A 14,826-nucleotide genomic window follows, 5' to 3' on the forward strand; every position below is an offset into this window, starting at 1 on the left:
TTGATTCAGATATCTAAACTTTGACGTTCTCCTCATCGTTCTCCTCATGACGCTTTCGATTATTGGAGAGTTAGAACATGCTGCCCCTTTGCACGTTTTACACGCTGCAGTGCATTCTAAGCCGTTTTTAAAGCAGCTACATCTCGTTGAGCTACATTCCAGTTGACAGGAGCACTTCAATATTTTCAGAAGCAGACAAGGGACTGGTAAGACGCCAGTAGTCAATGGATACAAGAAGTCATCATTATTTTTTCAACCCTATTCCTCGACTTTAAGTTCATACTCAGGATCTCCACTCCATATATGAACTTGGTAGAAAACCCTTTAACTGTGGGATTCAGCCGCATCAGAAGCTGGTAGCAATTGTTATGAGTGGACGAACGTGCTAGCACTAGTCACCTTATTAAAAAAAAAACTTCCCTGTGGAGTTCATTAAGATTCCCCCTTTTGATGAGCCATATATCATGAGCAAAGCGTCTTCTCCAGCAACCCTTACCTCCTCCTTTGATGCTGATTTCCGCATTTAAACTGCAGCTGATGTACGAAAATCGGCATCTGCCATTAGCTTCTTCAGAGCAAGGCCTTTTCTCACACTGTGAATCCGTGAAGTAGAGTAATAGCCTAGGATGGCGTGAGCAAAAAGAATCAGATGGCATGTCTCTTGGCCTAGCTTCTCTTTCAATTTGTGAATACCCCATATTCGGAGAGCTTTGTTGTTTCTTGCTTGATAGGTCACCATGATAACACAGTAGAAACAAATGCTCAGTATCATCTCCAATGACGGCAGTGTCGTAATACCGGGAAGAATCAACAGCACTTGCAAAACTAGGTCATCTTCATCACTTGGTGCCTGGACTATAACGAAGCCCTTTGATCGGGGATAAACAGCCAACGCTCAGATAAACCTAGCCTTGTTTGTCTTGCAGGACAAAAACTCATCCTTTTTACCTTCAGCTGCATATCTGATGCGAAGAGGATCTCACGGCCGATTATACGACTTTTCCTTGATTGGGCCATATCCTTTACGGTCGCTCCAATATCGTAGCCGTTGAATATAATAGTCACAGGTGGATACTGTTGGGTTACGTAAATAGCATAATGGCCAAGGATTTCGGAGTATCGTTCGTTTTTGGCCCATGGAATTCTGTGGAGAAGAGCTCCACCGTCGATGATATATCGAATGCCTTTGGAAAGGGGAGAAGAGCGCTCCTCGAGATCGCAAGCCTGTGCAACAGCCTTGGCAAATTCTGGCTTGTTCGGAGACCGGAGCATGCAAGAAATGTCAAAAAGTGATCCCGGGTAGGAACTCAGTTCGTATTGAAAGTTCTCAGATTCCGTGAGATTGATCCTCTTTTTTGGCGTGATGAACCTCTGAAAAAGGGGAGTGAGGTTCAGCCCTTTGGAATCTCCACATGGATTCTGCTTTGTAGTAAATTGAACTCCCTGTTGTTTTCGTCGGAAAACAAAATTAGCGACCAGCTTTTCAAACATGGAGTCAATGATTTTTAGGCCTAAATCTCTAGATGAATCAACGTTGGTAGAGTCGTAGGCTGTCAGACCGTTGGCAATGTTTCTTAGTTGAAGATCCTTATTAAATGGTGATCCTTTTTCTAGGAAATCGATAACAATCTAGGTGTCTTTAAAGTCTCTTAGCTGCCTCGCTGTGACGTTCCTTGTTTTTTTTTCAATATTTCCATAGAAAACTTTGACATACACTCCATCAGAAGATTTAGTGTAGAGCAGACTGGTCGAGACTGAACCCATTAAGACCTTTGAACCTCTGTCATACCACTTCCATCGGTAAGGCCACCAATCGTTTGAGACAACGCATGAGCTCCTGCTCAATGACAAAATCCGTGGAGAGCCCAGCCCAGAATTTATCAGAATGTCTGATCGCATACATCCCATTCTGGAAGGCCTGATAAATGACAGGATGGGTTTCGTCGAGCTTGACCATTCGCTGGATGTAAAGCTGGCAGGATTTCGTGATATTGTTGTGCCCAGGTACTGCCAGATGAGGTACCATGTCAGGGGTGCATTTTAAGTGGAGATCCCATAACCCAGATTGTTCGGCTCTTAAGAAATTTCGCAGGACAAATACCATCAAGGCGGGATTATCTTCTCAGTAGATGTCTCTGTGAAAAGAAAAAATATAAACCAGTACTTTGATATAAATTTCCAAGAGTTTTACTACGTACGGTTGGATACATTAGTTTACCGTTTCAGACTGTACATTGTTTGGTTGAAATGACACAAACAAAAATGCTCTCTTACCATTAAATATCAAGTTAATGGGAAAGGAGAACATTCGCAGTGAAACTTTTGTAGCTTGTTAGGTGGCAGATACATAGAATGACTTTTTTGTATCTATAGATGGCAAGATATCAAACACGGGCATTAACGTGGCTTAATAAATGACCACTAGGGGTAATTTTCCATTGTAACTTTTTAGCTTATGGCTTTATCAGGGAAATTACTTGGACAAAGCTTGGGACGAAACGTTGATATTATTTATTGCATATGATGGTCATGAAAGTGGTATATTTGCCTTCTGTGCCTTAAGTCGTCTTCTAAAGAAGCCAACCATAATTTATCAACCCACTTATTTTTTTAGTTTTTTTTTACCAACAATCGACGAATTGGTGGACAATAAGTTCTAAAAGGAACATGCCAAATATAAATAAAAAATAGTGCATATTGATGAATATGAAACGTTTTTTCTGGTAGAAATTACATCAGATTAACTAGATTTTTGGGATCAGCTCATCATTTTATGTCAGAATAGTTGCCTTCTGATATTATGGTAAAATCCCATATTGATGATTAGGAAACTATTTTTCTGGTGCATTTTATATAAAATTTGATTTCATTATCGGGCTCAGCTTTTCATTTTACATTAGGATGGTACTTCATATACAGAAGAACGAAAATTACCGAAAGTTCATTTTTTTTTATAGAAAAACTGAAAAAATTAACACGAAAAGCAAAAAAAAACAAGGTTTGCGTCGACCTAGAATGGGCAACTTTGGATATATTGTTAAGCTTTTTTTTTCTCCAATATGGTATGAAAAATCATTTCTGTTGCAGTTTGTTTGGGGTCGACCCATATTTTTGGAGAGTCCTGTACTAGTAGAGCTCGAGTCCCCTTGGCACTGTCTGCGCACGGATACAATTTACCCAACAAGATTAGATAGTTTTGCGCAAAGTTTTAGGTCATCCTAATGTGAATGAATATGCGGTGTAATGTGAAACAACCTGTATAGGCTTACTTTCAACATTTGATGCCTTATACTTAGTTATGAATTCTCGATTTTGATCGCAGTGGAGAGAAGATACAGTAGCGTCTTCTTTTTTCAAACATGATACATATTTCATACCGTGCCTAAAGACTCTGAGCCGTGTCATCACAGCCAAGTTCAGTTTCCATAAGCTCATCGTGATGTTTACATCGGAATCGCGCGTGCGCGAAGGCGGAGTATGAATCTTGTGCGGTTTTAGATTACAATTTAGATTCCAGATTGCAATTACTCTTATTACATTAATATTTCAACATTACTTTACTCCACTAGAAAAGTTTAATTAACATCAGAGTACCTTTCTGAAAACTACTGCGCAATTCTAAGAGGTTTTTTTGTTTTTATGTCCTGAGACTAATATATTCTAAGAAAACGGATATTTCTATTACACAAACAATATTAATAAAAAGCTCTTGTGCCATTGGGAAATTTCCGAATAGGATAAACTATCGCTTCACGGATAACACTTCCTTTAGACTTTAATTAAACTCGTACAGCCAAAAAACAACAATAAAATACATTTACTTATTCTTCTCTTCAGCTCTCTAAACTCAACTAAATTGACATAATTTTACTTGTAACACTTCGTAAAAGAAAACAACGAACGCTTAACTTAAACATAGCAGATAAATAATTTAATGCCCACTTCAGTCTAGATTGCCTTAAATCGTGCCGTTGCCTAGAATATGGTTGCATTATTTTTGATAAATTCTGCTACTAAATTAATTACTAAATTAAATTAATTACTTAAATTAATTAATTGCTACTAAATTAAATTAATTAAAATCAATAGGTGCAGCTTGAAGTCGTTAACCTTTTTCTTATTGCTATATTTATGGCGCCAGGCATTAAAATGTATCTGATATGCCGCTATTCATTTACCTCGTACCGAAACCTCGAGGTTTTAACTGTCTGTTGAATCTTCTTTTAAAGGAGTCAACAAAGGTATTTGCAGGATTAATATCCCCAGGAAGATCATTCCAGATAGAAGTGCAGCGCCAGATGAAGCGCTTCCTCAAGTACTCGGTTCTTGGTTTGTCCTCCTTTATATAATTGGACCGAGCTGTTTGCCTTCGCGTCTGCCTTGTCGTTTGAACAAAGGGGGAACTATGCAAGAGAACATCTGAGGGAGGTGAATTCATGTACATGTATAAGACAGATATCGACGCTATATCAAACCTTTCATTTAGAGGCTGGCGTGAGTCATGTGTTGAGGCGCAGCCCGCCCTGTTTGTCATATTCTAGATTATCTGGAGGGGTGCCAACAGCGTGTTCGGGGCACCAGCATATTGCGGGCATCCATATTCAGCTGTGGGTCTTATGTAGGACCTGTAAAGTGGGGTCATAGAGCTGGACGGAAGAAGAATGTATCTTGCGTCCAGAATGCAAAGAAGTCTGAAACGCACTTTGAAATACCGTAACCAAATTAGCAGCATTGCTTCTTGCCACAATTGAATTCTATATAAGATAAAAACTACGTAGAGCTCGATATCTGCCTTTGAATGAACATTGGATTAAATATTTACGACAGTCTATTCAATACTATAACCCGGGAGAAAAAAAAAACAGGATTCGCGACAATCAAAGTATATGCGAAACATTTCCGTTTGAATGAGCCCTCTTCCGTTGTTCTAGGACATTTGGTCCCATACGATCACCCCTGGGAAATAAAAAAACAATAAATATTCATTTGTGATCTTTCTTCTAAAACAAAATCAACTTTTCTGTAGATAGGAGCTTGAAACCTGCACAGTAGGGTTCACTTATATGCTAAATCTGGCAGTGTGATTCTCATAAAGATCCATTGACTTTTTGGGGTGTTTCTTCCCCTTTTTGAGAATTAAGAAAATGTGCACATGCTCGTAAATTTTGATGGGTAACATTAAACTTGATGAATTTTATACTTTTAAAATAAACACAAATACCCTATTATTGATGTATCCATTAATATAAAAATTCCTATTTTTAGAGGTTCGGTTACTATTGGAGCCGTCCTAGCCGAGCGGTTAGCGCTCTGGACGTGCAATTCCGAGGTCAGGGGTTCGAGTCCTGGTGTCGCTGGTTATTTGGTTTTGAACTGGGTTAACGGTGTGACCCTGTAAGCTCAGCCAGATAGTCAGAGTGCCAGATTCTGTATCTCACTTATTTCGATTAGTGCCAATGCCGGAAGTTACAAAAATGTTAAGGATGGATCTCAGGGTAGTCGACCATACTGAAAACGAATATCGTGGGGTGCATGATCGCCGTTGGGGTATTTCTGAGATATACGCCAAAAACACAAAATTTGGACTATACTGGGGTTCGACGATTATAATTTTTTTTTCAGATAATATTAGTCAAATCCAGCGTACTCTTACATCAATCGAAAGAAGAGACTTGGAGCTACACGAATATGATATTTGTAAAAAAAATAAAAAAAATAGTACACTTTTTACTGTAGTTTTAAAAAATTCAGATTTTTGTCAACAAATATCTAACAGAAAAGCTAAAAACTCAAAATTTTTTCAAGATAAAGTAATTTTTTTATATTAAAAAAGAAATCCCGTTTAATTCCGAACACATTGAGCTAAGAAAAAAATTTAAATTATTGTGTTTGATGGGTCTGCAACTTTTTAGCGAGTATACCCAATAATAGGAATTATGTTTAGTAACCTGCAACCTAGCGGTAATTTTTTTTTTCATCACGTGAGAGCAGGTAAAATCAATCATTCCTGGACAGATAGAAAGTCATTGACCCTGAAGTGATGATGTAATACTGTCAAAGCCACCAGCTAATTAGTGTTATTTAGCCAGATAAACAGTTATGTTGTGGGACATGATCGGTATGTTAGAACTTTTGCTCAAAACATTGACTAGGGTGTAGCTTTCGGGTTTTTGGCAGTGATGCCAAACGTGGTACAATTGTACCTTTTTAGTATATTTCACCTCTACCGGTACAATTTAGTACAATCCCACAAAATATGGCACATTTTACAAAATTATGGTACAATGTGGTACAATTCAGTATTTTTGTACCTATGTTTGTATTCTTTCATCTACACATGAAGGGTGTCCTTAGAACCAATCTCCTGAGCTCCGAAGTAACAGCCTTGAAGAGAATCATTACTGCTCAGTAGAGCTAAGGCGAAGAAAAGGAGAAAGCAGTTTCACAGGTCCTCACAAAAGAGATTTTTCCTTTCTCTCCATCCATTTTTTAACATCTTCCGCAACAATCAACCAAGACATCCTCTGGCTAGAAAATGAGGACGTGGAACAAAGCTGTGCTGTTGAATTGGCTAAGAAAAAAATGAGGACTTGCAGCTTGGTCGGCGACTTTGAAATCCAAAGAAACAACATAAGCTACAGTAAACATCAATGACCCAAAGTCCAAGATAAGGTCATATCGGCCTGCCAGGTTTGAAACAGTCAAATCCTTAGCGAAAACATTGCTTGTATCGTTGCTGAATGATCTTTCAGTGGGTATTCCTGAAGTCCACATTGTCGCAGATCGGTACGACGGGCTGTTTGGGTAGCTCACGAACACCGGAGAGTTAATCTCCTTGAAATCAGGTTGCAGACTCCTACGAGGGAAAGGGAAAAACCTCCAGATTTCCGCTCTTAGCACTATTGAAGAATGGGATGCCGTACTTGCAAGTTCAGAGTCTAAAAGCCGACTCCTTGAAATTTTGTATGAAACCTGGTAGCAGATGGGTGATAAGCTTCCGAACGTGTTCGACCTTTTTCTCTCAGGTGGGTTCAAGGAGAGATTCAAAGTGTCTCTGATCGAGCGTGGCTGCAGTCCAACTTTACCTGAGAACTGGGACTAGGAGGAATGCTTTTCCTCCAGCCACGAAGAGGCTGACCAATGCCTTATAACACATGCCAAGTACGCTAGCCGTTACGCTTGTAGTATCGTTGTGCATGGCAACGACACAGATAGTACAGTAGCCTGTGTTCCTTTTTTTGAAGAGCTTCCTGACTTACATTATCCCAACTTAAGTTCCCGACTTACATTATCCCAGTAAACGAGCTGGCGGATGAAGTCCACTTGTCCAAAGAGGAGCAGATTATGTTACCGTTGGTGCACTGTCTGTCAGGGTTTGACACAACGAACTTTTTCTTCGGCGTCGGGAAAGCTTCTTTCTTAAACACCGCGGTGTCTCCATGTTTTGCCTCAAAAATGGTGTCTGTGACGCAGTGGATCAACGATGCAGAAGGGAAGCTTTCAGTCGACGCGTTTAGAGAAGTTTCCGACGTATCAAAACCCCTGGTCATTGAAATGTGCGGTAAACAGGCCAGATTCAATTCACTGGCCAATGTAAGGGCTTACATTTGGTACCAGAAACAAGATGTGAGAAGACTGCAACCTTCTGACGACACCTTCGAGGCATGCATACGAAGAGCCGTATTCGCTACATGGATAATCTTGTCGTCAGTACAGGCTCGGCCGAGCATTCCAGATCCACTCCTCCATGGATAAAAGATGGCTGAAGGGGGAGTAGATGCGGTCGTCTCAAGCTGTAAAGAAGCATCAAGCCTGGAAGCTTACTGCAGATGCAAAAGTGGAAGATGTAGGAAAGACTGTAGCTGCTAAAAAATGAAAGGATTCTGCAGCTTATCCTCCTGCCGTGGAATGAGGAGGGCATTCAGGGAGTCTGACCTTGCCCCATCTGAATTGTCGGAAGAAGAAAATGAGGAATATTTTGGAAATTTTTATTTGATACATTTTACTTTTAATTACAACAGGTCTCTTGTCAGTTACTATTACTCAATTTTACGGGCAGGCCGAATAAGACAACTCTAGTGTGCCGACTTAATCCATCGGTGAAGCAGAATTCTTTCATATAGTAAATAGCTCAGTCGTATCAGAGGCAAATCAGGTCCCAAAAAGGTAATTGCAGACCCCTTAGTACGCCCGAAAACATATTCGTCCATTCTAAAAAAAAACACTTTTTTTTAGTCAACATTATTCTTAAACCTATTGTTATTTTTAAGTAAAAGTTAAAAATTTTAAACAGTTGGAAAGTCTGAAGTATTCCTACCCTTTGAAGAAAAAATAAACTATGTCCATTTTCACGATACGGCTAGTGATCATTTCAGTGACACTACAAAAAAAATTTGTAGACCTTTTTAAAATAATAATAGTTTATATTTTTATTTAGCTCAAATTGTACGGAAAATCTCAAATATGAAAAAAAAAGCTTGTTACCCTGAAGAAATTTCGAGTTTTTCGCCTTTCTTTGAGATATTAGTTGAATTTTACAGCACTTATTTTGAAACTGAAGTAAATAGAGAAAAAAATTGTGTTTTTTTTCAATTTAAAAATCATATTTTTGTAGACTAGATCTCCTCTTTCGATTTACATATCATTACGCCGGATTCCTCAACCCAATAACTCGAAAAAAATCCTAAATCGTGACACTTAGTTATGGACTAAATTTGGCGCTTTTGGCCTATATCTCAGAAACGCCCCAACGGCAAACATGCGCCCTACGATATTCGTTTTCAGTATGGTCGACTACCTTAGGATCCGTCCTCAGCATTTTTGTACCTTCCGGCATGGGTGGGTGCAGATACAGAATCTGGCGCCCTGACTAAGAATCGACCATCTCTAAATAGGTACCTGGAGAAATCTGGGGAAACACGCGGGAAGCGTAGGATCAGAAGATCGGTACCTGCGGAACGCAGACCATTGGTCTGCATGTGAAAAAGGTTTAAAAAAAGTTAAGTTACTATTGGACCGAGTAACTTCTTACTTACAGTTTGTCATCACAAACTGTTTGAAAGATGTCAGAGATACGATTATTCACCCTGTTTAAAATAAAGAACATTGTCATATTATAATTTACAATACTTGCAAATAAGTTGGAAAGCGAAACAGGGATCCTAGAAAGTAAAAATGTCCAAGATACGGTTATTTACCCTGTTTGAAATGAAAAGCATTGCCATATTATCGTGCATTATACTTCCAAACGAGTTGGAAAGCAAGGTGGATTCATAAGTTCATAAGTGTATTAATCCACATTCATAAACAAATAAATAAATTAAACAACACTTTCACGCTGGAGAAAACCTATGAAGGTTTGCGATCGCGCGAAAGTCTACCTAACTACTTATCTATTAACTCAACTATTTACATAAATCTCAACTATTTAACTAAAACTATTATAAATAAACCAAAAATAGATAAACTAAAACCTATATATAAAAAAACAAATAATAAAAAATTGAAAAAAATATAGAATAAATAAATAAATAACTGAACTAAATATAATAATAGATTAATAAAATATAAAAGAAAAGTAATGATAACAAATCCAGTCTCCATCACTCATTATACTCAACTCCCTCTCCCCTCCCCCACCCTGACCTTCCAACCTTGCCTTAGCCCCTACCCACCCTTACCTTCCCACCCCATCCTTACCTCTCCAGCTTCTCTTCCTCCCCTACCCAACCTACCAGCCATAATAAAATTTAACAAATTCAACAAATTCCCCCCCAAAAATAATCTTTTAAATTCTTTTTAAACTGAGGTACATGTTCCGCCGCTCTAATGCTCAGTTGTAGCTCATTCCATACTGATGGACCCAGGTGTTTCATTAAAAATGAAGACCTGGAACCACGACGCAAATCAACAACTATATTATCACTTTGCCTAGTTCCATAATTATGCAGGTCGCTATTAATTTGGTAAAAATTCTTAAAAACATCAGGGGTTAAACCATTCTTACACTGAAACACAATACTGCAGCCTGGTAATCTTTTATCTGACCTACATTAAGGAGCTTCAGGGACCTAAAAGAAGCACATGTGTCTTGTACGTCCTGGACATACCTACCGATTATTCTAACAGCTTTATTTTGTAGAACTTGCACTCTTCTATAGTTGCATAAGAAGTTACTGCTCCATAGGAGGCAACTGTAGAAGATATATGGATAAACCAACGAATAATATATGGTTAAATTATTCTTTGAGGGAGAAAGTGCTGCAGGCGTCGAAGTATTCCTACCCCACGGGCAATTTTTGATGAAATTGCGTCACTGTGACCTTTCCATGCCAGATGGCAATTAAGATAAAAACCAAAGTAGCGGAGATGATCAACTTGCTGAACGAGATTACCACATAAAGTTACCTGGCCAGACACATCCAGTGGTGTACCAACTCTACTTAACGTGATTAAAAATGTCTTGCGAACATTTACACACGATAGACTTAATGAAGTGAAAATCTCCAGCCTTTTCAAGGCGAGATTCGCTTTTCTCACCAGGTCCTTCACAGATGAGGCAAACACAGTTAAAACGGTATCATCAGCAAATGAGGTAAGACACAAATCTTTCAAATAAAGACGCATGAGATCAACATAGATGAGGTAAAGCAGCGGACCTAACACTGATCCTTGCGGTGCTCCACATGTCACTGGAAATGCTGCTGAGCCCACATCATTCAAAACTAATTTGAGGGATCTCCCTGTGATATAACTTTCAAACCACTTTAACCACTTTCCGCGGACACCTAACGACTCCATCCGACTTAGCAGAGTTTGAAAATCAACTGTATCGAATGCTTTGTGAATATCTATAAATATAGACAAAGGTATTTCCCCTCTGTCCATACCACTGTTAATTGATTCCATAAGTTGTTGCAAAGCATTAATTGTCGAGTACCATTTGCAAAATCTGAATTGGGTTTCACTCAACAAATCACTAGCCTGTAGGAAACTATATAGACGTTTATGAACAACTTTTTTCTAATAATTTCGAAAATAATGGAAGGATCGAAATCGGTCTCCAATTGTCAATTTCCTTTTTAGGGCCACCTTTATGAAATGGTATCACTTTCGCAACTTTTAGATGGTCAGGAAAAATGCCCTTTTCAAGTGACAGGTCTGTAATAAAAAGCAGACACGGTAGAATATAATACATTATTGCCTTAAACGCTCGAAGAGATAAGCCATCCACTCCTGCAGAATTTGATTTCAGAGATTTTATTATTTTAAGCAGTTCATCACTTGTACACGGATCAAAGGCTATTTCAAAACTCTCCCCTCTATTATCACATATATAATGTATTGAACCAGTTGAAAGTGTATATTATCAGTTGAACCAGTATATTATCACATATAATGTATTCTTGAACCAGTTGACATTTTTTTTACACTATTTTGCACTTTAATACCAATATTGGAGAAAAAATTAACTAACTCATTTGCACTTCCAGAATTATCATTAGGGGCGAACCCTTGAAGTTGTACTTCATTCCTTCCGATTTCAGCATTCCCATTGGTCACTTCATTTATCAGTTTCCATGTTTCTTTCATATTTCCTTTACAATTTGAAAACTTTCTATCGTAATATTTGGCTATAGCTTTGCGACGTGATTTGTTCACTAAATTGCGCTGTTTTTTGAACAATTCATACGAAACATCACTTTTATCATCTAGATATCTTTGATAAAGCTCAATCCTTAGCTTTCTTTCTTCCAGTATTTCACTCGTTAACCAAGGCTTACGGGGTTCCTGTTTCTTCACTTTCATTACCTTAATAGGACAGCAATAACATAAATGGGTAGAATAACAGACATCAGATTATCAAGTTCTCTCGTAGGGGACCAGGAAGGCCACAACATCAGCATAACAAAGCTTCAAATTGGCAGAACTAACGAAAATATTATAAATTAGGGTTGCACTCTGTCCAATAATCCTCGTGGGTACACTCACAAGCGGGTATAGATCATTCGATATCATAAAATTTAAAAAATCAACCTTAAGATTAGACTAATAAAGCAAATTAAAATTAAAATCACCCATAACAATATGACTGGCTCCAGACGGTACCTTTGAAATCAGCTGACTCTTACCTCCCACAAAATCCTCCAGGTAAGCACTGGGTGGCTTATACACCATACTAATTATATTTTTTCTCTCATCAAAATCAGTTTAAATTGAAAAAAACTTCAACCGTACCTTCAATCCATATACTAAGATCATCCCTTTCATCATAATTCAACCCATTCTTTATAAGGAATCCAACACCACCACGACCCATCACCACTCGGTTCTTAATGCAAAGATCATAACCTGGAAAAAAATACAGTGAGAGAGACTGATTTGAACTAAAAAGTGTTTCACATAATCCTTTAATATCAAAAGAAGAAGAAAATTGTTCATTTAATTCTAAAATATCCAGTATCTTGTAGTCACGTGAGCATTCCAAGAACACAGTCGCAGACTCTTTTCATTTATATCATGAATGTACGGCAACCAAATATAATCACTCTCCCTCATAGGCTTTAGCTCAACAATCGGTATATCATCATTGCCGGCAATACCTCTTAATAAGTAATCGTGAAGACTAAATCGGTCATTTATCAGACATTATCATTTTTCATACAAAAGAACAAGAAATAGCACTTGAAAAAAAAGAGAAAAAAATACATATATAAGGTCATCAATTGACCAGATACGCCTGATTGGAGCAGTCTCAGTTTTGTGCACAAAAATACGGCCTTGATCAGACTACACACTGCGATTTCCAAACTTATCGCTTGAAGCGCTCAGGAGATTGCGCTTACGTTTCGTAAAGTTCTCAACTACAAATAAGCCTGAGCCACTAAGCTGCTTCTTCGCTTTAAACACATGGCTGATGTCTCTTAGGTCTTAAGCCGAGGTCCCATTTGCAGAACTGTGTTTACTTCAGAGGAAGGTTGGAAGGTTCAGAGGAAACGGTCGGTATTTAATTTCTGGTCGTTTAAGTTCCATTTATACTTTCATAGCAAAATATTTTTTTTGTTTTAAGCTTGATTTTCATATTCAATCTAAGTATTACTCGCTTTAAGATCTATTTATTCAATTTAATCATTACTTGTTGCATGTTTTTTGCTGTGATTGTTTATTTAATTTCTGTTCGTTTTGGGTTTCATTTATTCTTTAATAATAATAATTTCTGGTCGTTTTGCGTTTGAATTTTAACCTGTATTTGCATCTGCTCAATTTAAGTCTAAAATGGCCTTTACTTTTTTTTAAAAACTTCTTTTACGGAAAGTTTTTTTTTTAATTAATAACAAGAAATGGAAACACATCTTCATCTCCAGAAAAAAATATGTTATTTTCAATACTGGTTGTTTTTCTCGGGGATGACCCCTTTCCCATAGTTAGGCCCATTTTCTAGCCTATATTATCATATTCTGATGATCCCTTTAATTTAGAAAACGCAAATCCATATGCGAAATAATGAATTTGAGCCAAGAGTAATAAACCCCTTGAGGAATACTTGTGATTCTTTTTTTTTTACTTTTCAAATCCTTCATGACCTACATATGAATAACCTGGCTAAAATGTTTTTATATTAAAAAATTTACAAAATATAAGAAAAACCCTAAATATAATAAATTTTTAATTTAGCTAATTTTTTGAGCTATAAAACCAGAATTAAATTTGTCTACTTACTTTTCTAAAAAACCAATATATTAACATACAAATTCCAATAGTCGAACAATTCTTACCTTAATCTTCACTTCCACTCTAAGTAATTTTTGAATGGTTATACTGTTTGTTTGGCCTTTTAAGAGGATTACCTATTGGCTTATCCACTTATCGTAACAAATATTCTTCTTTAGTTTTTCGAGGGGGGGGGGTTAAAGTTGAAGTTTGTTCTTTTAATCTCCGAGGTAATGTAACACTCTCCCCACCTGTGTTGCCAGTCTTGCCACACCCCCACACTTAGGAAAATTTAACTAAATTTTGTAAAAACGGACACGAGTTCATAAATTTAGTAGATAAAGGGAAAATTTAGTATTTTTTTGAAATTTAAGAAGTTTTTCTTATTAAATTTGCCAGAAATATGAAAAAAAAATGTTTAATGGTTTTTGTGCCCAGTCCCATTCTGTTGAACAATATTTGACATTTCACTCTGTCTGAATTCATATTTTTTATTCTATGGCTTCGCTTTCAATCCCTTCCACCTCTTCATCAACATCAGTATACCGCTTGAAGCTTTAAAAATCTGAAACTTGGATACAACCACAGTATATAAATTATAGGCAGTATGATCTTTCCCTATCTCACCCATTATAAAAACCTGGACCGAGGTGCGAGTGCTCCAGAGAACGTAGAGATATAAGCGACATTAAATCTTTTCAGGGGTAGACAAGTCAGATTTCTCTTGAACGCGAAACTTGGCTTCAACGTTGGAACAATAAATTTTGAAGAAACTGATCTTAAATTAATTTATTCCAATACATATATGAAAATTGGTAATTAGTAGCGTAATGTTATTATTAGATGTTTTTATGAATTAAAAGCAGGTTTCGAAGTCTCAAATTGGTTTCAAAGGCATTTTGAGAAAGTTTCTGCCAAAATACGTATTCCAGGGTAATTGGACCACTGATGGCAGATCAGATGAGAGGAGCTATTTGTACGCACTAATGCAAGAATAAGTGGGAGGAGCTGTTTGTTCGCACCGAGAATGAAGAGCCAGAAATTGTCTGCGGTAAACTTACTGCTATATCTTTATACTGTGGATACAACCAACAAATTTCGTTTTTATTGAGAAAT

General features: G+C 37.4%; 1 pseudogene; it reads left to right on the top strand.

Annotated features, from left to right (window-relative positions):
• The first annotated feature begins 1,885 nt into the window (after window positions 1–1,885).
• LOC148945727 (uncharacterized) lies at window positions 1,886–7,755 on the top strand (annotated as a pseudogene).
• The last annotated feature ends 7,071 nt before the right edge of the window (window positions 7,756–14,826 follow it).

This window comes from Artemia sp. Qi Xiang Cuo, chromosome 12 (assembly GCF_049724085.1).
Source record: "Artemia sp. Qi Xiang Cuo chromosome 12, ASM4972408v1, whole genome shotgun sequence".
NCBI lineage: Eukaryota > Metazoa > Arthropoda > Branchiopoda > Anostraca > Artemiidae > Artemia > Artemia sp. Qi Xiang Cuo.